Source organism: Marmota marmota, unplaced genomic scaffold, assembly GCF_001458135.2.
Source record: "Marmota marmota marmota unplaced genomic scaffold, marMar, whole genome shotgun sequence".
In the NCBI taxonomy this organism is placed as follows: Eukaryota; Metazoa; Chordata; class Mammalia; order Rodentia; family Sciuridae; genus Marmota; species Marmota marmota.
The window spans coordinates 28,501,649-28,528,625 of record NW_026000068.1 but is presented as its reverse complement, the minus strand read 5'-3'; the positions used below and the strand labels follow the sequence as shown (position 1 = coordinate 28,528,625).

Genomic DNA, 26,977 nt, shown 5'->3' with positions numbered 1-26,977 from the left:
ACATGATCATTAATAAAATGGGGGAAAAAGAAAAAAGCAACAACATTATTCACAAAGTCAACTTGGGAACATATTAAAAATACAAATTTAGCCAGGCAGGCACAATGGCACAGGTCTTAATCCCAGTGGCTTCAGATCTGAGGCAGGAGGATGGCAAGTGCAAAGCTAGCCTCAGCAACAGTGAGGCTCTAAGCAACTCAGTGAGACCTTGTTTCTAAATAAAATACAAAACAGGGCTGGGGATGCGGCTCCCGTGGTTGAGTGCCCCTGAGTTAAATCCCCAGTACCAAAAAAAAAAAAAACCTTTATAGCCCACACGTTTGTATACTCTAATTCAATAGATATGATATGGTAGTCGAAAAAATATATAATTTAAAAATGTCATCCAGAATTCTGATGCTTAACCAAGTTTGGGAACCCTAAACAACACAATGGAGATAAGCAGACAGTACAGAGCAGATTTTGTCCTCAAGAATCTCACAATCCAATGGGTAGACTTGACAGACCCTGATGATTGACTAGCAAGCAGTGTTATTTCTCCTGAGGCCCCTCTCCTCTTTGGCTTGTAGGTAGAAGTCTTCTATTGTGTCCGAGTAGTCTTCCTCTGTGTCCTCACCTCCTTTGTTTATGAGAATATCAATCATAGTGGATCAGGACCAACCCCCATGACCTCACTCAATTTAACTACACTCTTCAAAGACCCTGTCTTCAAATACATTTACGTTTTGAGGTTCTGCGGCTTAAGACATCAAGCAACATATGAATTCTGTGGACACAACTCAGCCCATATTCCCTAACCATAAATAAATCAAAACTGACCAAAACTAACATGCATGGCACATACTTGTAATCACAGCAACTTGGCAAGTTGAGTCAGGAGGATCACAAGGAGGCCATCAAAAAATTGCCCTAGCAATTTACTGAGGCTCTAAGCAACTTAGTGAGACTGTGTCTCAAAAAGTAAAACGGGCTGGGGATATACCTCAGTAGTGAAAGCACTGCTGGGTTAAATCTCCAATACCAAAAATAGAAAAAGGAAAAATTTTTATAATCTTCCCCTAAATTTCAGTCCCTTCCTTCTCCATTGAGGCCAGATGAAAGCTGAAGTAGAAAGTAACTAGAAAATAATATTGCATCCAAGAAGGTCTTCTTGATGGAATCTCTATAGACAGCAGAAATTTAATTATCAAAATGCTGGTGCTTTGAACCTTGGCATAGAAATAATTTGGGGGCAATCCTTACTCTGAGCTGCCTCTGAGGACAGTGTGCATTCTGGTCAAGGCAGGTACTAACCCAGAAGTTCTTCCCAGTACTTCCTCTTGTGATGGAAAAGGTTCTATATAACAGGTGTGACTCCTTCATTGCCATCTGTGAGTTTGGGCATGGAGGAAAACCATCACAGAAGTTAATTTTCTTTATATAACTATAGTTCTCAGGACCATTTTGGGTGTAAGTTACAGAAGTTCAAATCCAGCTTCAACAAAGGCAATTTATTGGTTCATAGACTTAGAAGTTTAATAATTGGAATGAAGGCTCAGAATTAGCTTTCCTCGAGATCTATCAACTCACATATTCTTCCTTTGCCTCAATCTGTCCCCTAATTCCGGTTTAAAAAATTACACACACAGATTATGATTAGTTTAGCTTTGGCCACTGTGAGACCCTGTTTCTAAACAAAATACAAAATAGGGCTGGGGATGGGATGTGGCTCAGTGGTTGAGTGTCCCCCCCCCAAAAAAATTACTGTGATAGTAATCAGGGGGCTGGAGTGAAGTCAGGATACAATTCCTTTCTGAAAATTTTTTAAAACACAAATGTGAAAATATTTAAAAGTCACTGAGATATTGGGGGGAAAATATACCACAAAAATAAAGCAGATTCTAATAGCTTATAATGTACTCATAATTTTGAAGGTTTAGGTAAATGTTTTCTGTCTACAAAAATAGTAAAGTTTGAAAAAAGATTCTATTGTAACAGGCCTCAAAATACAAATATATATGGTTTTAGGGTGGCGGGATGATTAGCTGTGCTGGGGATAGAATCCAGGGCCTTGTATCTGCTAGGTAAGTGCTCTGCCTCTGAGCTACATCCCTAGACCTTCTTATTTTAATTTAGTTTTTTAATTTTTGGTTCCGGGGATTAAACTCAGGGGTACTCGACCACAGGGCCACATCCCCAGCCCTATTTTGTATTTAATTAGAAACAGGGTCTCACCGAGTTGCTTAGCACCTCATCTCACCTTTGCTGAAGCTGGCTTTGAACCAGCTATTTTCCTGTTTTAGCAGTGGGAGCTGCTGTGATTACAGGTGTGTGCCACCGTGCCCAGCTTCTTATTTTATTTTTGAGACAGGGTCTTGCTAAATTGCCTAGGCTTCTGTTGTAGTTGCGATTCTCCTGCCTCAGCCTCTCGAGGTGGTTTTCAGGTGTATACCACTGAGCCGGCTATGTTTTACTATTTTTAAATGTGATATAGTATTTTGTTACTTGTTTGTAGCTTGGTAGATAAGTGTCATAATCAAAATCCATTTTTTTTTTGTACCTAGGTTTAGTTTACAGGTTAAACTTGACTATATTATGAATTTCTAACTTTATTCCCAAGTATTTATGTTAATTAATATGAAATTAAATGCAAAAAGATATATCTAAATATAGTTTCATGTGCAACAAGGATTGAGAATTAAAAAAAAAAGAAGAAAAAGGATAAATAAAAATGAAAGAATCCCAACATGTGAAATCCTTATGACTCTGATTCTTCTTTTTATCTTTTTTTCAGTTAATTATAGCTCCCCTTCAGTTAATTCTTGTCCCCTTTTGCCCCCAGTGTATCTCTGTGTTCTGACTGTGGGCTTACCCTGTGGGAATTCTTAGAGAGATGGGATAAAGCTGGAATCTCTGGAGAGGATTTTCTTTGGTTTCAAAAGGCACTACTGGGTACCAGTGGAAACTAAATTCTTTTGTTGTTACTTGTTTGTTTTACCTTGCTGGGGATCTAACCCAGGGCCTTGCACTGGCTAGGTAAGCACTTTAACACTGAGCTATAGCCCCAAACCCCTAAACTAAATTCTTACTTGGTAGTCTTGAGACCACTGAGATCATGTGAATGTAGGTAGGTTTGGTGTATACATGTATTTATTTACTGTAGTACTGGGTCTCCTGCATGCTAAGCAAGCACTTAATCACTGACATATATTCTGGCATTTATGATCATGATTTTTTTTTCTTCTTTAGTCACACACTTAAGATTTGTTATTTTATTTGCTTTCCTCTATGGGATGGGTGTGTTTTCAGATTGGGTATATGGACAACGGTTTATACATATTGTATCACAGAACTAAGTCCTAGGCTTTGTGACTTTCCCCCTTTGCCAGCGAGGACATCAAAACCAAAATGCCCATTCAGTAAATGTCCTTAAGGTGAAAGAAGTTTTAGTGCTCTGCAGCATTTTGTGAGGAAAATGATATTATCCTACAAATCAATGTAGTAAAAACATTTTGTAAAATTCAACTTTCATTAAAGATAAAAACTGAAAACAAAATTAAAAAGAAAATTCCCTAAGCTGATAAAAGATATCTATTAAATTCCTGTTACTTCATTGCAAAATGTTCAAAGCATTTCCTTATAAAAATTAGGAAAAGAAAAAGTTATCCACCATCATTTCTATACAACATAGGAAAAGATGGGGAGAGAGAGAGAGAGAGAGAGAGAGAGAGAGAGAGAGAGAGAGAGAGAGAAAGAAAGTACAAAGACTAGAAAAAANGGAGAGAGAGAGAGAGAGAGAGAGAGAGAGAGAGAGAGAGAGAGAGAAAGAAAGTACAAAGACTAGAAAAAAATAAGACTGATTATACAGAACATATGATTGCTTTTAAGAGAAATCCCATAGAAAATACAAATTAATTAGGCAAATTAAGAAGAAAATTTAGGGCTTAGGCTGAGATTGTAGTTCAGTGGTAGAGCATTTGCCTAGCATGTGTGAGGCACTGGGTTCAATTCTCAGCACCACATATGAACAATGTTAAGGCAGTAAAATACTATACAACAATGTAAACTAATGAATTAAAGATGTGCTGAGGGGGTTGAAACTCAAGATCCTAGGGATAATTAGGAAAAATCAAAGACAAATAAGTGCAAGTTTTATTTACATCTTGTTGTTGAAAAACATTTAAACCAAACAATTGTATATTTTGGGATACAAATATATGAGGTAAAATTATAAAAAAAAAGAAAGGGATAGAAAAAATTCAGAATAATGTTTATCTCTGATTGAAGAGGGTTAAAGAATTATATAAGGGCACACAGAGGACTTAAGAGATCATCATAGTGTTGTTTTCTTTTTGAACTGTCAACACACAGATATTTGTGATTTATTTCTTATATATGTATTAGAAATTTTATCATCATCCTCCTCATCATTATTATTATTATTAGTGGTATTGATCCGAGGGGTGCTGTACCCAACTCCTTTTTTGTTTTTTACTTTGAGATAGGATCTTGCTAAGTTACTTAGGGACTTACTAAATTGCTGAGGCTGGCCTCAAACTTGAAATCTTTCTGCCTTAGCCTCTGAGTCGCTAGGATTATAGGTATATGCCACCATGCCCTGCATAAATTTTATTTTATTTATTAATTTATTTATTATTTATTTATTTATTTTTGAGAGAGAGAGAGAGAGAGAGAGAGAGAGAGAGAGAGAGAGAGAGTTTTAATATTATTTTTTAGTTTTCGGCAGACACAACATCTTTGTTTGTATGTGGTGCTGAGGATCAAACCCAGGCTGCACGCATGCCAGGCGAGCTTGCTACCACTTGAGCCACATCCCCAGCCCATAAATTTTATTTTTTAGCTATTAAATACTAAAAATTTTCAAGGAAATATTTTAACCCTAGAAATTATGTATTAGAATTAAATAACAGAACAGAAATGTCCTTTTATCAATTAAACAAGATTTTTATTTATTTGAACCAATATAAAATGCTAATAAATTATTTCAGAAGGCAAATTAGGATGTTGCTTAGGAAAGTTAGGAAGTTAAAATAAAATGGGCCAACCACTCACCAAAACATCCTGTGTTCGAAAGCAAAATGGCTACTAAACAGATAACATAATCCAATACTTTGACTAATATATTGGTGTATGCATGTGTTTATTTACCTCGTTTTCAACCCAGTGATGCTCTACCACTGAGATACAGTGCAGCCTTTTTTACTTTTGAGACAGAGTCTCACCAGGTTGCAGAGAATGGCTTCAAACTTGTGATCCTCTTGCCTCAGCTTCCTAATTCACGGTTGTGTACTTCCAGGCCTGGCTGTAGTCACCAGCTTTAAAACAGGGCTTTTTGTTGTTGTTTATAAAACAACAATAAAAACAAACAAACAAAAACAGATAATCTAGTGGCAATAATCAGTGCACATACTGAGCTCCCTCTTGTAAAAAGCCCATCAATTGTGTTTTGCTAATTAAGATGAATATTATTCCTGTGAAATGAACCAAAAACTTATATGAATTTGGAAATCCCCAAAGAGATCTACAATCTACAGAAATAATTGCATGCAATTTTAATTGAAGGTAAAGGAGATGACTGTTTTTGTCTGCTTATTCTCAAAATCTTGGAAGTTATCAACCAGTTGGCCAGTTAGCAATGCTTTATATTACTATCATCTGACCTATCATGGTAGCAAACAGTGGTGGAATTTTAAAAGATAAATGACAAAATGGCCATTGGCTATAGTTGACTACAGTGTGGAACTTTTGTTATTAATGAAAGAAGGTAATAAAATTGTATTAACATTCTCAAAAATAAAGTATATTAATGTTGGTTGAAAATTAGACTGTTCGCAGAAATGCACATTCAACCTTTGTTCACTAAACACATTCAGAATAAGAAATGAGAGGGAAGATCTATTTTGTTAAAATACAGATTAATAACTTGGTAAGCTTTTCTTTATTTTATTTTTGGTACCACGGATTGAACTCAGGTGCTTGCTAAATTGCTGAGGCTGGCCTTGAATTTGGGATCCTCCTGCCTTACCCTCCCAAACAAAGCCTTTTGGATTATAGGTGTGTGCTACCATGCCTGGCCCTTTAATATTTGGCATTTACCATTAATCTTTTAGAAAAAATTGGAATGCTGAAGATTATTCTGTTTTAAAATTCAGTTTTAATAGATAAATGTCAATAAATCATATAGTTACATTTCAATTCACTTCACATAAAACTTAAAACTTTGGCTGCTTGCTTAAATTCACACACATCAGAAAGAAAATAGTTCAAGTGACCGGATATTTTATTTACCTAATAATTTGTCACCTTACCTTGAATCATTCCTGGTTATTGATAAATCGGCTCATTTTGTTTATTTCTTTCTAAAATGTCTTGATATATAAACTATATTGAAGATTTATAAAATATATGCAAAAACAGAAATTATGAACTAAAATGTTTGATTCCCCAATATTTCCCATTAAAAGTTTTGCAATTTCCACATATAAATTGGTGCTTTATTTTGTCTGGACACAATTTGCAATCCTCTCTCATCCCCAATCAGGGGAGAAAACTCAGGTTGAATTTTTGGATGCATTTTAAAAATAGTAATATAGAATGACTCTATAAGTTCTTATTTATAAAATATAATTTGGATGAGACTTTCACTTAAGTAAATTTTACAAATGAATGAAATTTACTCCTTAACTCATTAATACTTTTTTATGCTGGTGACTCTAAATCTCTTACCATATTGTTTTATACAATGTAGAGTAAGTTTTTGTTTTTCCCTGTCTGTAGCCCATAGCCCTCTTTTTTTAAATTTTGAGACAGGGTCTTGCTAAATTGTCCAGACTGGTCTGGAACTTGTGATCCTCCCGCCTCAGCTTTCCAAGTAGCAGGATTACAGGAATGGGCCACAACAAATGTCTAATGATTTCACTTTTTTTTTTTTTTTTTTTTTTTGCAGTGCTAGGGATTGAACCCAGGGCCTTGCACATGCTAGGAAAGTACTCTACCACTACACCTGGCCCAACTATTGTTTAAGATGGGCAAATTACACAGCATAGTTTAGATGGACATTTTCTGTTAGTCTTAAATAGGTCATCTAACTTAAAGTATAAATTAATTTTTAAAATTTCACCTTCCTACTTTAAACTTTTCTGTGTTAGATCCTTTTTTCTTGCAGAAAAAAAAATAAATAAAATGCCAAATTATAACATACTGAAAGCCAATGTGAATCCAAGTATCTAATTTCCACACTGATATACTTGAACTATAGATACACATTTTTAACCAGAATAAAACATTTTTTTTTAAATGACAGCTTTTTTTTTCTCCCTTTTAGTGCTTTTTTTAAAAAATATAATTTTTACCCAATTAATCTTCATATATATTTTTAGATCTTCCTGGAGGTAGAAGGTTTTTCTTTTTTCTTTTTAATTATGTGAGATCATTTTGTTTATGCAGTGGGCACAAAGCAGTATTTCTCAATTTAAATATACATATCTAATAATAAGCATACTTTTTGAATAGTTGTTATTTAAATAATGCTTTTGTTCTGATTTAAAAATCATACATATTTATTATAGGAAATTCAGAAAATGAAGAATGAAGAAGATTCAACTACTGATATTCCCACTTTTTGGTGTGTCATTTGAGTTTTTTTTCTATGCTAACAATATAATACCAACTCTTTTTTCCCCTGTGTACACAAGCATACAACATATTATGTGTTTTGTTTTGTTTTGTTTTTTTTTTGCTTTGCTTTTTCTCTAATATAACAGTTGGTGATGATTGGTTTATTGAAAAGTGATATTTTTCTACAGTGAGAAATTCCTGGGCTGGGGATGTAGGTCAGTGGTAGAGGGTTTGCCCAGCATGTCTGAGGCTCTGGATTCAATCCCCAAACCCTCCAAAAAAGAAATTCCTTCTTTTTATAGAAAGTACTTAAGAACCACTAGAGGCAGGGGGTGGGGTACTATTTCAGATACAGTAATAACTTGCTGAGAAATATTTTACATTGACCTTTTCTATTAAATAAGATTAGTTTTTATTATAATCTGGATTGTATAGAGCTTATGATCAAAACTAAAACTAAGTATTACCTTTTATGTCATCAAAACATAACATAGAGGCAACAAATTATGTGTATAAACAAAATCAGACAGTAGCTAACTTGCCTAGGAATTGTTATGATATATGCTTTTAGAAAATAGACATTTTTAAGTTCACTGATGTGCAAAGCCCTGGTCAAACATAAATTACAATCAGTTTTTATGTAACAGTAAAAATTCCAAAGGACTCTTATCCACTCTCGACATGTATCACAGATATGCCTTCTCTTTCTTCTCACAGAATGTAAACCACATTTATTTCTATATCTGAATATATTTTAAAGTAAATTACTCCAGGAAACAAAATGTTGAATATACTATGTTTGCCTGAAATTCAATAGAGAAAGCAAAACCTTATATTCCCTTTGAAGAGCCTGCAGCATATTTGGTGAGGACTGTGGAATGTTTACAGGATTTGAATGCAGCATTCGTTTCTTTAAAAAAGTATAAGCTGCCTTATAATTATCAGATCATTCAATATATTTAGTAAATGATACTCTACTTATGTTATTCCAGTCCACTTTTTCCTGTTTGTTTTTGGTAGTATCAAATATAGAAAGAGCTCTTTACTTACCATTCTGGGAAAGATGAAATTTATCATTGTGCCATAAATACCCTGGAAAGCAAAGAAAATATTATTATTTATTATGCCTCCATCCACAGGGATCCTAACTGCCCAATGTAATGCTTCAGGAGCAAAACAAAAATGGAGTAAATCTATTGCAGAAAACACAAATCAGTGTCCTAAGAATTCTTGAACATGTATTACATGTCCTTGGACAGAGCTATCTTAGGATTAAACAATTGTTATGGTAAGTACTTTTGAATACAGAATAAAACATTTTATTTTCTGCAAAACAAATATTACAGGATTAAGAAAAAAATTGTCAGTGTTTTTTTCTTCATTACCCTTTCACCTAGTTGAGTTTTTCATTGATACATATAGGACAGCTACACCTAAAATTCTTTAAGGGAAAATGGGGGGACGTCTTAGTTTCCTGAAGTCAATATTAATGACCATTATATCACTTAAATATAAATAAATTTTTGTCTGGAATCTTGACCTGAAAATCAGAAGTAGGAGCTGGGAAACAAAATTTGAATTCCATGCTCCTCTTTTTCATAAGAAGAAACTATTTACTTTTTTTTCTGTTAAATACAAGGTTCTAATAATATAACATAAGAATTAGAATAAAATTGTTTTTTGAAAAGATATTGGCTCTTGAATTTATTGTGCTCTTTAAATTTTTAAATAAACATTTACTTTTATTTTTACTTATTAGTATAAAATAACTTTTATTTGTCTTAGTAGTTATAACATAAGGAGTCATTATAGGGTGTGAAAAAATATGCTTTACCATATAATAGTTAATGTTATAAGATGTTGGTTATTTTCTGTCCTCTCCCCTTTTTTAAGTATCATAAACATAATCTAGAAAAAATACCCTGAGTTTATATCTGTTTGTCAAAACTACATAATGGCTACATAAATTTTAGTAGATAACATATGTATAAAAGAGTTTTGCTTAGATTTTCCAGATAATGATGTTTCAGACCTTAAAAATATTTTTCTAGTAAAATAACCTTCAATAAAAATTATGTTCTAATGTATGTTTTAAGTCATTACTCTTAAAATGATAATATTATGTAAATAAAAACTAAAATTTCAAACTGCAACACTAGTGTTCACAAAGTTTTTAAACACTATTGGCTGGAAAGTAAAATTAGGATTTAAAGAGTGTCCTACTTAGATTTTTTTTCACAGAAAATATTTTATTATACACACTTACTGTTAAATAAACATTTGGATAGTAAAAAATATGGAAATCCAAAATCTGTAATGGTTCAAGAAAGCAGCTCTCTCTTATGAAAGTAGTTCTTTTAAGGAAATTATTATTTTGTATTTAATCACAAATATTCATATTTATTTCAAAATTTCGTATTATTAATTTTAGTGCAAGCTTTTAAAGGAAATAATTTAAATTTAGAAATATATTTGCTACTTATTTATAAAAATTATTAATAGAACTTTTGATATTACTGCTCATAGTTTCAACTGCTAAAAAAAAAAAAAAAAAAGCATTTTTAAGCAGCAGCTCCTGAAGAGGGCAGCACGTTCTAGATATTATTGAATTCTAAGCTCAAATGTGCCAGCTTTGGCTAAAATTTAGTATAGTTTTTTCCAAGAACTAGAGGGTCAAAATGGATATATTTTATAGATGTCTGCTCACACGATACAATAAACCAGCAGAAATCCCAGGCAGTTGCAGACCAAGGTCAAAACTGCATTTGATTATTAAAAGAGAACATTCAAATTAGACACCTAAAGCAATGCATTTAGAAAAAGAACAACAAAATACTAGTAAGGAGACTTTCCATGTGGAATGTGTTTTATCTTAATACTGTAGATAACTTTTCCTATTGGCAGTGCATTGACTGTCAAAACTACTAAAGGGGTTAGATTTAATTATCTCACTTCTTGCACATTTCATCTCAATTGCTATGGCAACATTCAGTTGCCTCAGCAGCAATGCATACTTTAATCAGATATTTCCTCCTCATTTTTCTATGAGCCAAAACTGTGTAGTCAAATTCACAACCAAGTCCTGATGAATCTGATAACACCCCTTACAATTGAATAGGTAACTTGCCTCAACCTACAGGTATAAATATTTTCAGAGAGGCTTATAACTATTGGACAAGTATAAGACTTGATTGGATATATGTTTGGACTCCTATCTCATTTGTTTTAATCCCCATACTTTGGTACTAGTGATGAAATCCAGGGCCTCAGGCATGTTAGGCAAGTGCTCTATCCCTCAGATACATCCCCAGCATTTTTATTTTATTTTTTGAGATAGGGTCCCCCTAATTTGCTCAGGCAGTCCTTGAATTTGTGATCTTCTACCTTGGCTTCCCAAGTAGCTGGGATTAGAAGCATGTGCCACTATGCCTAGCTCATTATTATTTTTTTAATGTTATTTTTGCCACCATTCCATTTTTTAGAAGGTTTTTTTTTTTAAATTATTTGAAACACTTCAGCCAGTCACTATCATGCATCACCTGACCTCAATAGGAAAGTGATGAATATAGGAAACAGCCTCTCATGTTTAAATGTCAATCCTCTTCAACAAGTCTGTTGAATAATTTGCCTTTTATCTGAGCATACCTTGGAATGACAAAATTCTTTTCCTATTTCTTGAATACAGGTAAGAGAAAGAAGGAAGATAATTAAAAACAAAGCAAAATCTGATATAGGAGGAAAAATATAGAATATCAGAGTTAAATGGAGGGCTAAGCATGAACAAAATTTGATCAGCTTCAGTAATACAACAATTTTAATGAGAAGTGAAAGCATAATGCATTAAATTGTTGATGTCGTTTGGGTTATTATTAACCACCTACATTGTTGGATGAATCATCACTTTAGCATTTTGCAGAGGACTTGAAAAACTGGCATATAAAGAATTATTTATGTAAATGTATAAGGACTATTGGAAGGATATTCATTTTTTTTTTCTTTTTTGGCACTGGGGATTGAACCTAGGGGTATGTTTAAGGACTGAGTCACATCCCCTTTTTGTGTTTATTTTGAGACAGGGTTTGGGGGTCTTGCTAAATTGCTAGGGCCTCCCTAAATTGCTGAGACTGGCTTTGAGTTTGCAATCCTCCTGTCTCAGCCTTCCAAGTTGCTGGGATTACAGGCATATGCCACTGTGCCCAGCTTAAAGGGTCATCCATTCTGATTTTTAGTGTTGGTTAATTACATTTTCATAAATGATTGAAATCTTTCAAATTATTACTATATTTTAATTTGGTATTGTATAATACAATTTTAAAAATTTTGTAGCCAAGTGATCTAAGATGTTCCTAACAATTTTATTTTGTGCTAAGACTTATATTTAGATAACAAACATTTTGTCTTGAAGTTGTGATGCGTCTCTGGCAAGAAGTTTTATATCAGTAGCTAAAAGTAATATTTTAGCATGTTTTTTTAGTCAGCACTTAGTAGTGTCTAGTAAAATTTCCATTAATGGAGGCACCAAAAAGATGCTTTCTGTAGCTGAATTTACCAATCTGATATCTCAAAAGCAATTTCTGTATTTTATGTATTACAGACGACTAAACATAGCAATCAAAACTTAATCAAGGGCTTGGGTTATAACTCAGTGGTAGAGTGCTTCCTAGCATGTGTGAGGCACTGGGTTCAATTCTCAGCACCATTTATGAATAAATGAATAAAATAAAGGTTCATTAACACCTAAAAATATTTAAAAAAAACTTAATCAAGTATAAAAATATTATTTAAAATACAAGTCATGAATATACACACACACATATATATTCCACCATGCCCAGCTAAATTTTACATATTTTTAACTTTAATTGAGCTCAGTATTAGTAGAAACTGTGTTCAAAATGTAGTTATTGCAAAACCAACTTCTCATTAATGATAAAGTTTGGAAGGTATATAACCTCAGGAGAAACTGATGGAATAAGATGTATTTAAATTAAAAGTGAAACCTATACCTTGAGAAGAAGCATTGAACCTATCTTCAAATGTTTGGGGAAAAAAAAAAACAGAGAGAGTCTTAGAAAACTAAGGCAACTGATAGAAGTTCTAGAGAAGTGGATTCCAGCTCTCTGCAAAGAAACACTCAATTAGAATTGCTTAAATAATGACACAAGCCACAAAGCAGCAAGTTCCTGTGTGGGCATTTTGTATGAATATTTGCATATGAACTCTTTATTTTCTGTTGCTGGAGTCCAAGATGTGTTAGAGCCCTTCCACAAACTTAGATCTGGGAGGTAAAATGAGTCACTTCTTAATGAATTTTTTCAAATACCAAGTGCTTTCGGTCAGGACGAAAACTAGCAATGATCTGCAACAGCGTATTCAGCAGCAAGCTTGCAAATCCTACTCTGGAGAAACAGTCTAAATGAGAAAAACAAACAGTTCTTAGTGAAGAGTTATCTAAAACCTCCAAGGAGACATGTAAATCGGACCTAGTTGGCACTAGTTCAGGAGCTCAGTAGATGCCAGGGAGTGACAGGAGGTGAAGAATTCGTTCCCCTTTCAGTCTTTTTTTTTTTTTTTTATATTTTAATACTTATTTTTAAGTTTTCGGCGGACACAACATCTTTGTATGTGGTGCTGAGGTTCGAACCCAGGCCGCACACATGCCAGGTGAGGGCTTGAGCCACATCCCCAACCCCCCCTTCCAGTCTTGATTGGCTCTTCCACCTAGGGCTGGGGTGCTGCCAGACAGTGCACTGCCTGTGTTAGACTTGTTCTCTGGATGAAAGGGAGATTTCGGCAATATCCTCCAACTTTATTTATTTTTTATTTTTTAATTTTTTTAAGAGAGAGAGAGAGAGAGACATTTTTTTGATATATATTTTTAGTTATCACAGACACATCTTTGTTTGTATGTGGTGCTGAGAATCGAACCCGGGCCGCATGCATGCCAGGCGAGCACGCTACCGCTTGAGCCACATCCCCAGCCCTATCCTCCAACTTTATATTCACTTAAGAAGTAATAATTGCTCAATTAAAAGACCAAAATTTTTCGTCTGTATCCAGAGAAATTAAAAGTTGAAGAGAAAATTACACATGATGTGAATGCTCGTCTTCACCAAGATCACTGAATAATTTGTAACTAAGTTGAAGATTACAAATATAAAGAAATTCCTGATTCTTAAGTCAAAGCAATGAATACTATTCATGTAACATCAGATCCTGTAAAGTTTCAATTTATGTTATTTTGGAAATAGTGTTTTTATTTAGTTTGGTTTTGAAGTTTCCTTGTGTGACTCCACTTTGAAGGAGCCAGTGGGCTCACCAAAGTTCTTGCATAATCCTTAATCTTCTTTACTCTGGTGCTATTGCTTGGAGCATGAGATATTTGAAGAATGGCTGTTTACCAGCAGCATCTGTTTCTACCAAAAGATCTGAGGGGTGGTTTTGCAATAACCCAAAGAGTTTACTTTTACTTTTACCATTAAAGAATATGGAATGTTCCATACTTCCTTAAGAACTTTATCTTCTCTGCCCTTCCTGACCCTTTCAAATCAAACCTTTACATAACTTATGTTGGTGAAAATTCCTTTTGTTGAGGTTTTGCGAAGCAAATGGTCTTGAAACTTGTTTCCAAAATGCTCACCCACAAAAGCTTTTACTAGCCAATCCCATTTGGTTGGCTATGTTCTAACAGAGTCTCTGGTGAACACAAACATTACCTATAGAGAAACAGAAACTTCCATGGCACCCCGCAGAAACGTTTGATCCCAAAGATGCTATTACTAAACCAAAGTGTCACTGCACATTCATGACTGCTTCCTCATGTCCTGAATAACAGCAGGAGGAAGAGCTGCATTTGTGCAATGGTCTTCCCATGTGTGTAAACCTGGTCCCCAACCTGAGATCAAAGACCATCTTCGATCAACAGGTATTTATTTAGTGCCTACCATGTCTAAAACCCAAGGAATTGGAAAAGGACAAATGGGAGTTATTTTTAATGATAGTATTTGTTGAATGAATAAAAACAGACATTTGCTGGCCTATTAAAGATACTTATGATCCTCTATAGGAGGTAAAATAAACATGAAAAAAAATTAAAGCATGATATTTCTTTGTTTTGTCCCTACAGATTGAAAGATTTAATCTGTTTCACACCACAAATATATTTCATCAGTATTATTTCATTTAAGTAGTTTTAACAAAAAGCACCTTTTTTGTGGTTTAATCTAACATAGCCCTCTCTACCTANATAACAACAATAAGCAAACATGTAACAATATAATAATTCAATAATCTGTAAGAGATCATTTTCATTGCAATTTGTGACCGAAATTTATAATTTTGAGATCTAATCTCCAGGAAATTAAACATCCAAAATTAAACTAAAGTATGAATATTGACTAGGCTGAAAAAAAAATAATAATATAATTAGGAATAGTAAAACAACTAGTGTTTTGAGTGCTTATTAGTTGTCAGGAAAATTGCTAAGAATTTTTATAATTAAATCCTGTAACAATGCTGTGAGGAATACTACTATCATCCCCATTTATACAGATGAATTTAAACAAAAAGTACTTGTGGGCCCTAATTATGTGTTGGGTACATATCAGTACATTAGGTACATATAGGTTTATTCAAGGAATGATCAAAATGTGTTCTACAAAATCACTAGATTTCTTATTGCAGCTTCTATTTTTGCTTGATTTTTCTACTGTTCCTGATCTCCAATAATTATAATATTAGCTAGCAATTAGTGTTTCCTTATGTCCCAGGTACTACTTTAAGCAATTGAAATGTCTCACTTAATGCTCATAGTAATTCTATAATTTGGGTGCTATTATTATCTCTTTTACATATGAAGAACAAACAGATTAAATAATTTGCTTCCTCCCAAAGCTATAAAGCAGAAAAGTTAGATTTTGAACCCATTGCATTGTATTACTGATCTTAGACTAATTAGTCTTCAGCAATGTGGAATTCTGAGTGTTTATTTTCTTTTGGATGGGAATTACTGGGGATTGAACCCATTGCCTTGCACATGCTAGTCAAGCACTCTAACACTGCACTACACCCCCAGCCCACTTTCTATTATTTAGAGACACAGTTTCGCTAAGTTGACCAGACTGGCTCCTAGGCCCACCTGCCTCAGCCTCCTGAGTAGCTGGGATGACAGGTGAGCACCACCATGCCTCGCCTGAGGGTTTTCTTAAATAAACACTATAAATTTCTCCAACCCATAATATTTGTGAAGGTCAACTTTTCTCATGTTAAGAAAGTGTTCATGAAGTCCAAGAAGGATTATTATTATTTCTGGATTTCTATCAGCACACTGCCACAATATTTAGTCATGGGGTAAAATCTTTTCTATGATAGGCCAGCCAGATAACCCTGGCCCCCTTCACTCTCACCAGTTACATTCCAAATCCATCCTACTACAACTCAATTCTATAATAAAATAAAGAGTATTCTCTCACAAATATTCAAAGGCATATTCAAAAGATAGTCTCCTCCAAACATGATTGTCTACCTATATGGAAGAATAGTCAACCTCTGAAATACCTTGCTAGTAATCGGAGTCACAATGACAACCTTCCAGATATTTCAGGTGTTTGGTTTAATGGAAATTATTACTTAATTGACCAACTAAATAGCTATTAAAGACAAGAATTGACTTAAAAGTTCACAACCGACAGAGAGTCTATTATTTGCCATGTTATTTGCTTTTGTTTCTGTGTTTTGAAATGGCATCTTGCTATGCTGCCCAGGCTGCCCCGGAACTCCTGTGCTTAAGATCTTCCTGCTTCAGTCTCCTGAGTAGCTGGGACTAGAAGCATATGCCACCTCACCTAGTTCTTTCCTGTTATTGAAAATAGTTGCACTTTAGCAATAAAAGTAAATACAAGATGCTACCTGTTCACATTATTATTTCTACTAAGTTTTCTGCCTTTAGGGAAGTGTCAATTTTCTGTTTAGATAATATTCATTGCTATTTTAATATCTGTTGTAGATATTCAGCCTCTTCTTCTTGAAGGAAATATATGAAAAGGCCTTTAAAATAAGATAAGATGAAACAGAAAACATTACTACAACCATCAATACCAAACCTCTGAGAGTTCATAATTATTTAAATAGGAATTACCACAAAGTATAAGGACTTTTTTTAAAAAAAACTTATTATAACCCTTTACTTTAAAAAAAAGTTCTTTCTGCATTCTATACTTTTTATGTCTTGGACTATTCTGGCTGCTATAAGGAAATACCATCAAATGGGTATCTTATAGTCAATACATATTTGTTTCTTACATTCTGAAGACTGAGAAGTCTAAGAGAAAGGACCTGCAGATTCAGTGTCTGGGAGGGCCCACTTCCTCATGGACAAAGCTTTTCTCTCACTAACCTCACATGGTAGAAAGTGCAAGAGATCTCTCTTTATAAAATGGCTAATCTCATTTATTAGGGCTTCACTTTCATGATGTCACCTACCAAAAGTCCCAAAACTTAATATTTTCATGTCAGAGGTAAGGATTCAATATGTGAATTTTGGGAGGACATACACAATTGGACCATAGCAGACTTCATTATAAAAATGAATAATGTGCAATACGAAAAAGTTTTCTGTAAGTTAACCTAATTTTTTTTTAGTAAAATGAAGGCATTTCGTGGAAAATAGCAAATTTGAAAATATTTAAAATTTTTATTTTGAAATAATCTCAAATTACAAAAAATAATACAACTACAGTCTAAATAACATTTTTCATGAATTAGAGTGATTTTTTTTGACATGGTACCCATTATTCCTAAATACTTGAACAAACAGGGACATTTTCCTTTATAACTGAAGCATAACTACAAATATCAGAAAATTAGCATTGATACAACATTATCATATTGTCCTCAGGTCCCATTCAAATTTTTCCACTTGTCCCAGAGATTCTTTATAGCAAAAGAATCCAGTCTAGCATTGTATAGACTTATCACACATCTTTAGTCTTTCAATCTAGAATATTTCCTTAGTTTTTCCATATTTTTCATGACTCTAACACCTTTGAAGATTAGGAGTTATTTGTAAGATGCTCCTTCTTTTTTTTTTTTTTTTAGCTGTAGATGGACACAATGCCTTTATTTTATTTATTTATGTCTATGTGGTGCTGAGGATCGAACTCAGGGCCTTGCACACACAAGGCAGGCGCTCTGCCACTGAGCCACAACCTCAGCCCCATGATGCTCCTTCTTTCTAGGTTTTTCTCTGGCATTCTCATTATTAGACTCAGGTTATTTATTTTTGGTAGAAAAATTGCAAAAATGATTCATTGAATTGCATTCTATCAAGTGAAACATTGCTTCTGATGTCAATGTTGATTAAGGTAATCACTGTAAAATAGCTTTTTTTTTCCATCTTTTTAAAAGTATTTGGGGGCAAGTTCATTAACTTTATATTTATTTCTTTTTTTAAAAAAATACTTCTTTTTTAGTTGTAGTTGGACACAATACCTTTATTTCACTTATTTATTTTTATGTGGTGCTGAGGATCAAACCCAGGGTCTCCCACTTTTGAGGCAAGCGTTCTACTGCTGAGCCGCAACCCCAGCCCACTTTATATTAATTTCCTTATATCTGTTTGGAATATGGATATTTATTTTATTCAATGGGCTATAATCTGCCATTCTGGAACAACCCATCTAAATGTCTGAATACCGACCCCAAGGTGCCCTGAGACTGAAGAAAGAGAAGTAGTTGGATTTAGAATAGTACAGAGTGAAATTTATTGAAGACTTATTGACAAACGCTTAGGCAGCAGCAATACCAAGTGGATCTCCAACAGTTGGGTCAGCAGTAGGGACATACATATTGGTTAGAACAAAAGTGACTCCACCCAGCCTGAATATACCTGATTTATCATAATCTAATATCAAAGAGTAAGGAGCATTCCAGTTGCCACAGTATGGTAGTAAAGCTTCATAATGGTTTTATGTATTTATAATATTCCAGGAAACTGCAGGAGAAACCAATACAGGTTCCTCTAAATCAAACATGGTGGTTATGACTCAAGCTGGCTGCAGTTTCATCAAGCTGAATCTATACATCTGTTGTTAGAATTATTATCCACTTCGATCTTCAGATTGTTTAGATATGATCATGGTGGTCTTCTTAAATCTGACTTTTTTTTGACATGCCCCGGCATTGATTGAGTATTTCTCTACTTTAGCAAAATAAGATATTCCTGATGTACTTTATAATTTTTATGTCCAAGCCTTGGTATTACTGATGTCTTCAAGGAGTCCCAGTTTCTTTTGTTGAGAATGATATTTAGATACCAAGATCTGGTGTCCATTGTCTTAAGGGTGTTCTCAGGGTCCAGAAACAAGGAAAATGAGAGAGAGAGAGAGAGAGAGAGAGAGAGAGAGAGAGAGAGAGAAAGAGAGAGAGAGAGAGATAGGTAGATTGTGTTTTAGTCAACTTTTTCTCTGCTGTGACCAAAGACCTGACAAGAACAATTTTAGATGAGGAAAAGTTTATCTGGGGGTTCATGGTTTCAGAAGTATCAGTCCATCCGTGGCTGACTGTTGCTTGGGGATCCAAGTGAACCAAAATATCATGGTGGAAGGGTGTGGTAGAGGAAAGCAGTTGGAAACATGGCACCAGGAAGCAGAAAGACTCTATTTGCAAAATACAAAATATATACCCCATGCCGGGCATGGTAATACACATCTATAATCTCAGCAGCTTGGAAAGCTAAGGCAGGAGGATCCCAAGTTCAAAGCCAGCCTCAGCTACTTAGCCAGGCACTTAGCAACTCAGGGAGACCCTGTCTCTAAATAAAATACAAAAAAGGGCTGGGGATGTGGATCAGTGGTTAAGCACCCTGGGTTCAATCCCTAGTCAAAAAAAAAAAAATATATATATATATATATATATATCTCCCCAAAGGCAGTCCCCCAGGGACTCATCTTCTCCAGCCACTCATTACCAGTCTGAAGTTACCCCTCAGTTAATCCCTATCAGGGGATTAATGCACTGATTAGGTTAGGGCTCTCATAACCCAATCATTTCACCACTAAGCCTTCTTGCATTATGTTCCACATAAGCTTTTGAGGGATGCCTTATATCTAAACCATAACAGATAGATAGATTTATCTTTCTTTCTACATATTACTATCTATCTATTTATCTATATCTATCTATATATGTATATAAGAATATGAGACACTTTTGAAATAGCTTACTTGTCCTCTTCATGGATTCTAATGCTATTGCATATCACATACTTAATATTGTTTTTATTTGAGAAACTAAAAACAAAATAACTCTAACTAACTGGAGTTTACATGTTTGACCAATATTAATTGAGTGCCTATTCTGTGGCAGTATAATAAATTTTAGTAAAAACCCAATTAACTTCAGTTCTCAATTGATCAATATATTTTACTTACTTACAGGCTTTTCAGGGAAATTGGCCAATTATAAGAAACCACATTCAGATTGAAGATTTATTCAAAACAGGGTCAGTCATGAAGTCAGTATGGATTTTACTCTAATTCTTATGACTTGTACATTACACTATATAATGAGAAATGATAGAACTATGAACCTAAGAAAGAATATGAAACTCAATCACAATTGAAATATGGCCATGATAGCTACAGACATTTTAGAAACCTTTACAACAAATATAGTTTCATTTAATTAACCATAGAATTATATTCTCCAAACATCTTATTTGTAGCTTATTTGTTTAACAATATTTATCAAGTATCTATATATTTTAAGTAATAACCAAGAAAATAAAAATCTATTCAAACAAAGTTCCTATTCTGATGGGGCTTATCATCTCATAAGGGGAAAAAAGACAATAAGTAGGCAATATAGCATAAGCCAGGTTATTGAAAGTGCTAAGAAGTAAAATGAAGAGTGTATGGGTGTGTTGGGCGGGGGGACAGTGTGAACAAATGGGGGTAATGATATGAATGTAGTTTTAAGATTGTTTAATTTTTTTCTTCTCATCAGTTTATCATTTATCCTTGAGAGTTTCTTTCTCAGGATAAGAAATTATTATCCACATATTTCTTTGCTGTTTTTCTTTAATATGTTTGAGTTAAATTTGAAGTGAACTCCTAGCTGTCTAAACCATTTTGTAAAGACTGGAAAGAGATCAATCAAACTAGCAAATTGGCGAAGGGCAGATGGGAAAGAAAAGGTTAGTTAGGGGAAGTAGTTGGAATGGATTTTAAATTGAAAGAGAAACTTTCTTTTATTGCTTGGTTTTTATATATGAGTTTTCTTCATGATTTTTAAAAGCTCCTTTTATTTTAACAAACATTTTTATTGTAGCTGAATTCTGCTTCAACAGTATACTGATAATGTGTCCTAAGCAAGTGTGGATAGAAGCTGGGTGTAGCACTCGTCTGTAAATCCAGTGCTGCAGGAGGCTGAGGCAGGAGGATCACAAGTTTGAGGCCAATTGGGCCTCTCAACAAGACCCTGTCTCAAAATAAAGAAGTAAAAAGGACTGAGGATTAGCTCAGTGGCGAATGCACTTGGGTCCATTCCCAGTACAGGGGTGGGAAAGTGAGTAAATGGAATATAAGTCACTTTTGTGTTTAGCTCACTAGGTATCGGTCTTTTCCAAAGATACCTTTTTAAATCTAGAGAATTGATATTACCAGTTAAAAGGAAAGAAGAGAGTGAAAGTGGCTAAATTCTAGAATAGATTAATGAACAGAACTCAGTAGAATCAATGAAAAGAACACTGGACAAAGAATTTTGAGAACTGATTTAACTTGTCCTAGGTCTTCTTTGTAACTTTGAGCAAACCTCTCTTCTTTCTTATGGCTAGTATTCTTTTTGGTAACATGAGGCTGTTAGCCTACGCTTAAAGTCATCAATTTGAAACAAGAATCCCAGAATTCAAACAAACAAACAAGCTAAATAAAAAGAAATCTACCAGCCCTGTGTGGTTCTATACATACATACTTGTCTTTTTCCCCTTCTCTCTTGTTCTCTCATTCATACACACACACACACACACACACACACACACTATTAAAGAACACTTTTTTTAGTCAAATGTAGACTATACTGAATACTTAATTATTAAAATTTCTTTCCACTAATATTACTGTTCTTCTCCATTTCATCCTTTCAAAAATTTCAGTAATCTAAAATGATTACATTTGAGAAAAAGAAGGATGGGAGAAATAGCTACAGCATATTTCTCTTTTGCTATTTATGTCTTAAATAGTGTCCACAAAAGGCAACTATACCCTAATACTTTAGACTTCACATATGTTCACAAATAGCACTTTCATGGAAAAAATCCTGGTATGTTCCACATTATTACTTCTCAAAGAAGTAATATTTAAATATAATTTTTAATTAATGTACTGATTCTCAGAGAGAAGAGCAGCCAAAATGACTATTCTATTATTTAAACTATTAGGAAAAATACTGAAAATATTGTTTTATTAATCATAATCCTCATGGGCTGAGGAATATAGCTCAGTTTGTAGAGTGCTTGCCTCACATGCACAAGGCCCTGGGTTTAATCCCCAATACCATACACACACACACACAAAAAAAAATCATAATCCTCATGACTTTATGTAGCATATTTAACTGAAGAGTAAAATACTATAGACAATACATATATCCTTTGTCTATGTTTATTTTCAGAGGTTTTCTAGAAAATACAGGTCCAATAATTTACAAAATATTTATTTCTTGTTGCCTTCACAACATTTGGCATCTTATACCTTTAATATTACTAAATTATTCCTTTACTCTATGCCAATTTAGTAAAAGTAGGATACAGCCATATTTGCAAAGGTACAATGTTTATTGGCGAAAAGCCTACAGATATCATTTAGAAATCAAGATCAAAATTAAAACGTTTCCCACAAAAAAATCAGATCATGCAAGTAAACAAATTTTCACAGTTTATTTATACTGTAAGTGTAAAAGAAATTGAAATTAAAGCGTAAAAGTTAAAGGGTAAAAGACCGGGTGTTGTAAAGTTTCTAAGCTGCAAGGTCTGAGTTAAAATGTAAAGGATTAGGTAGGTTTCTATGCTACCTGCAAAACCTGAAATTTCTGTAGCTGTTAAGACAATGCTTGGAACTGCCCAGTAAATATTTCCCCTGACTATTTGGTTGTTTAATAAGGGCTCTGTGTGGTCGCACGTAGGCATTGAAGGGCCTGGACCAATCAGTTTAAATGTAACCCCCTCCTTAGGAATGACCTATCACTCCAGCCTGACCTGTTCCCGCCAATGAATGAACTAATCATGTTTAGGAGTTGTTATTCAATTTTCCCTCGCCTCATGATGATTTGTTCTGATGTATACAAAGCCCTCCGCCCTCCCCAAAAAGTGTACTTAAGCAGTGCTCAGCCCCTTCTCGGGGCTCTGGCTGCTTTCCCTTCTTGAGTGGGCATGGAGCCCCAGCATGCTGGTTCAATAAATCCCCTTCTGCCAATTGCATGAGTGGTCACTTGGTGGTCTCTTTCTCCGACGTTTCTCGGGACCCTTACAATACTCATTCATGAACCGTTTTATTTTACTTTATTGCTTTTAAATCAACCTGTACCTGAATCTATTGAAAAGTTTTCTGCTGACATATTGCATGTTTTTCAACTCCTCTCCTATTCATGAGCCTAGGAATAGTCATTCTTCTGGTCCCCAGCCATGTTTTAAGGTAAACAAAGCCAAAAGGGAATTTGTTCAGACCTCAAATGGAAAACTAGCCAATCACACTCAGGATGGCAAATTTAGGTGGGAAGGAGGAACATCTCAAAGACCTGGTGAGCTGGCTGATATTAACAATGAGCAACCTAAAGTCCACAGAACAAAGGGTTATACTGGAATGGTATTTGTTATAAAGCTACACCTCTCTCATAAATCCCTAAATATTGTTTATTTTTTCCCATAAATTTATATTCAAAGGTAGAAACCTATTACCTTGTCCCAAGGCTGTTGAGAAGATGAAATGAGATCATATTTACATGACTAACACTGAGAGTGTACCAAGAGCCAAATATATTTTGAGTATATTAGTGCATTTATTTAGTTCTCACAACTCCATAAGATAGATATTAGATTAGCCATAGGAAACTGCTATTCTGTAGGTTTTTTTTTTTTTTTTTTGTACCAGGGATTGCTCTCAGGAGCATTTAACCACTGAGTTACTTCCCCAACCCATTTTTATATTTTATTTTGAGACAAGGCCTCACTAAGTTACTCAGGGTGTCGCCAATTTGCTGAGGCTGACTTTGAACCTGCAGTCCTCATGCCTTGACCTCCCAAGCCACTGGGATTACAGTCCTGCACCGCCATGCCCAGCTCTGTAGGTTTTTTTTGCCTATCAGCAAAGCTATGTTTTGACCTAATACATTAATTCTTCTCTTTTCTAAGTGAGAAATCTAAGTAATGTGGCCTAAGGAGAATCATCATTTTTTTCCCATTTTATAATTGAGAAAGTTGACATTCAGGAAAGAAAAGTGACTTTTCCAAAAATACACAGTTTATGTGCATCTCAGAGCTAGATCAAGAGAGAGAATATCTGTACCCGCACTTTGTAAATTTCATTGTGCTATAAAAAGTTTAGCTCTTTTTGTTATTATTATGAAGTCTTCTCTTCTAGCCCCACACTGGGTCTTTCATTCAACAATCATCAAGGATTGCCGGAATGATGCTGCTAGTTATCAAGATAGAAGGCTTTCAAATTTGTCATCTTTTGAAATGATTCCCCCTCTGAACTGACAGGGTGACTTGCAGTCACCCATCCCTGGCTTTTTCTGTCAATGCAGTTTTAAATGATGAAGCACTACAGTACTTTGGTTTATTCTCAAATTATTTCCTGCTGTCTTTGGAACAAATGAGGTGCAAGGGCTATTGGGGATAACATTTTTTTTTTAATCCAAGAAACATTGTCTTTTCTCAAGTTCTGCACAAGCATATCCTACAGATATAATTTCAAATGATTTTGTTTGAACTGGAACCAGAGACAGTTCAGAAAATATATACAACGGAAGAAAGAGGAACTTAAAGAGGGCCATCTGGTTGTTCTATTTGGCTCTTCTGCTCCATTTCCACCAGTGTCTCTGTCTCTCATAATAAGTTAGGCATTTGGAGACACATTAACTGTGAGCAGCATTTGGTACACTGTGATAAGGGCAAGAGACATGATCTTCAGCCCTGGAGTAGAGGAAACAAGATCTTTCTTAGTTCCTCAGCATGTGCTGGATTTCCAGTGAAGTAGTTAAATACCAGTGCTGCTTTTTTTTTTTTGGTATTGGGGATGGAACTCAGGGGCACTCAATCACTGAGCTCCACCCCCAGCCCTATATTGTATTTTATTTAGAGACAGGGTCTCAATGGTGAGCTGCCTACCACCTCACCATTGCTGAAGCTGGCTTTGAATTCACAATCCTCCTGCCTCAGCCTCCCGAGCCGCTGGGATTACAGGCATGCACCACCACGCCTGGCTGATTTTTTTTTTTTAATTCACCCACAACAGTAACATTTCATCTAAATAGTTCTCCTAGACACAAAGGACATAACAATTACCAATGCATGATTCAGGAGTCAACCTGTATTAAAAAATCAGACTCAGCCTGTGTTGGAAACTGCTGCCACTCAAATACCTGCAATTTTGAGCAAGTTACTTTACATCTGTAGTCAACCATTTTTTTTCATTTGTAAAATGAGGACATCAGTTCCTACTTCATACAGTTTAGAAGTATTTTAAGTGGGATAATGTAAATAGTGTTTAGAACATTGCCAAACACACTCAGTATTTTAGTAGATATTGACTTCTTATGAGATTGAACATATCTTAATTTAACTTTTGGAAATATAAGTGATTTCATGTGTTCATGGAATGCTTTAACATCTATCAGGAATTTAGTTTAATTTTCTTAAAAAGCAATTCATCAAACACCTTGCAGGTATCTTATTACTACTTTATTTCCTAGATACATCTTTAACTTCCCATAATTTACATCTCATTTTTGGTTTCTCACAATAAAAAAAGTTCATCACAAGCTACCTCTGTCCTTATCCTTTCCTCTCCTTCAATATTATAATGGATTTCATTGCTTTTCCTTATCACTTAGGGATAACTGCTATATTACCAAAATAGACATCAGATGCTAACACAGAGGAGCTACGCTGGGCACTTTCCAAAGCACAGATAAATTCCTCCCTAAACTTAAAGCTGGTGAACAAGAGGCACATACAAAATAAATTAAGATCTGCTCACAGCTACATATGTGGGGTTACAACAACAGGAAATTGCATGTGGACATCATACACAGTAGTAGGGGAACTTTGTACTGGGAAGGAAAATGAAACATGAGTTATAAGTCACAATAGGTTAATAGAAGATTGCCAGCTCTGATTTGCTCATTTTCTTATAGAACCTTTTAATTACTGTATTTCTAATGCACTTACATTTGCCAGTAGTTCTCTTTTTTATTCTTCTAATAATAGTTCCTAAGGTACGTCTTATAAATTATCCCCTTCCTTTTCCTTACCCTCTTTTTTCTCTTTAAACAATTCTTAGAGAGAGGGAGAGAGAGAAAGAGAGGGAGGGAGGGAGCAAACTATAATTTTAAGTAACTCCTTTGGATGAGTTCATGTTGCTAAAAAAAAAAAAAAAAGGAAAAAAAAGAAAAAAAAAACCTGTGACAGTCATTAGCACGGTGCTTTCCTGTCCCCATTCTTACACATGCCAATTTATTAGCTGCAGCCACTGCTGCTGCTGGCTGCTTTTTCTCTATCAAGGCATCAACTCTAGACAAACAAGCCCTCTCCATTCATTCCCAACATTCTTCACTTCTTTAACTTGTTCTAATTCCAGATTTCTTTTAAGGACCCTCAATTTCAAAACCCTTCATTAGGCTGGCCAAAGTACTTCAATCTTTCTGTTTCCTTTTACTCCATAAAAAGCTAGCTTTCTCCCCAAACTCATTGTTCAGTTTTGTCTCTTAACCTCCTTACCTCTTACATCACTCTTCTGCAAGGATAGTGCCTTTTTTTTTCTTTTTCTTTTTAAAGTTCCTTAAGCTCTGTACCTTTTGTCCTTAAGACTCTTCTGGAAATCTCACCTCTAGAGAGAGTAGAAGAGATAAGTACTAGTACTGAACTTGCCAAACAATTTAAATGATGACTGTAGGTTCTGTATTTGATAAGAGAGTAACAACTCACAATTTAGAAAACCTGGGACAAGCAATGATTCAGGGACAGAAAAAATTATTCATGGTAAGATTCTGTGACCAATAATTAAGTATAGGAACAATAGAAGTTTTTTCCTTGGAAACATGAATATTCATTCGTTGATTTGTAATTTCCCTGATCCAAAGCTATACT

General features: G+C 34.6%; 1 protein-coding gene across 43 annotated transcripts in view; it reads right to left on the bottom strand.

Annotated features, from left to right (window-relative positions):
- The window catches only part of Adgrl2 (adhesion G protein-coupled receptor L2), a 624,560-nt gene that overhangs the window by 200,238 nt on the left and 397,345 nt on the right, over positions 1-26,977 (bottom strand). For all 43 annotated transcript variants that reach the window (XM_048814135.1, XM_048814136.1, XM_048814133.1 and 40 more), the window contains one exon: positions 8,668-8,709. The gene's annotated coding sequence lies outside the window, so the exon portion shown is untranslated. The remainder of the gene's footprint in view (positions 1-8,667; positions 8,710-26,977) is intronic.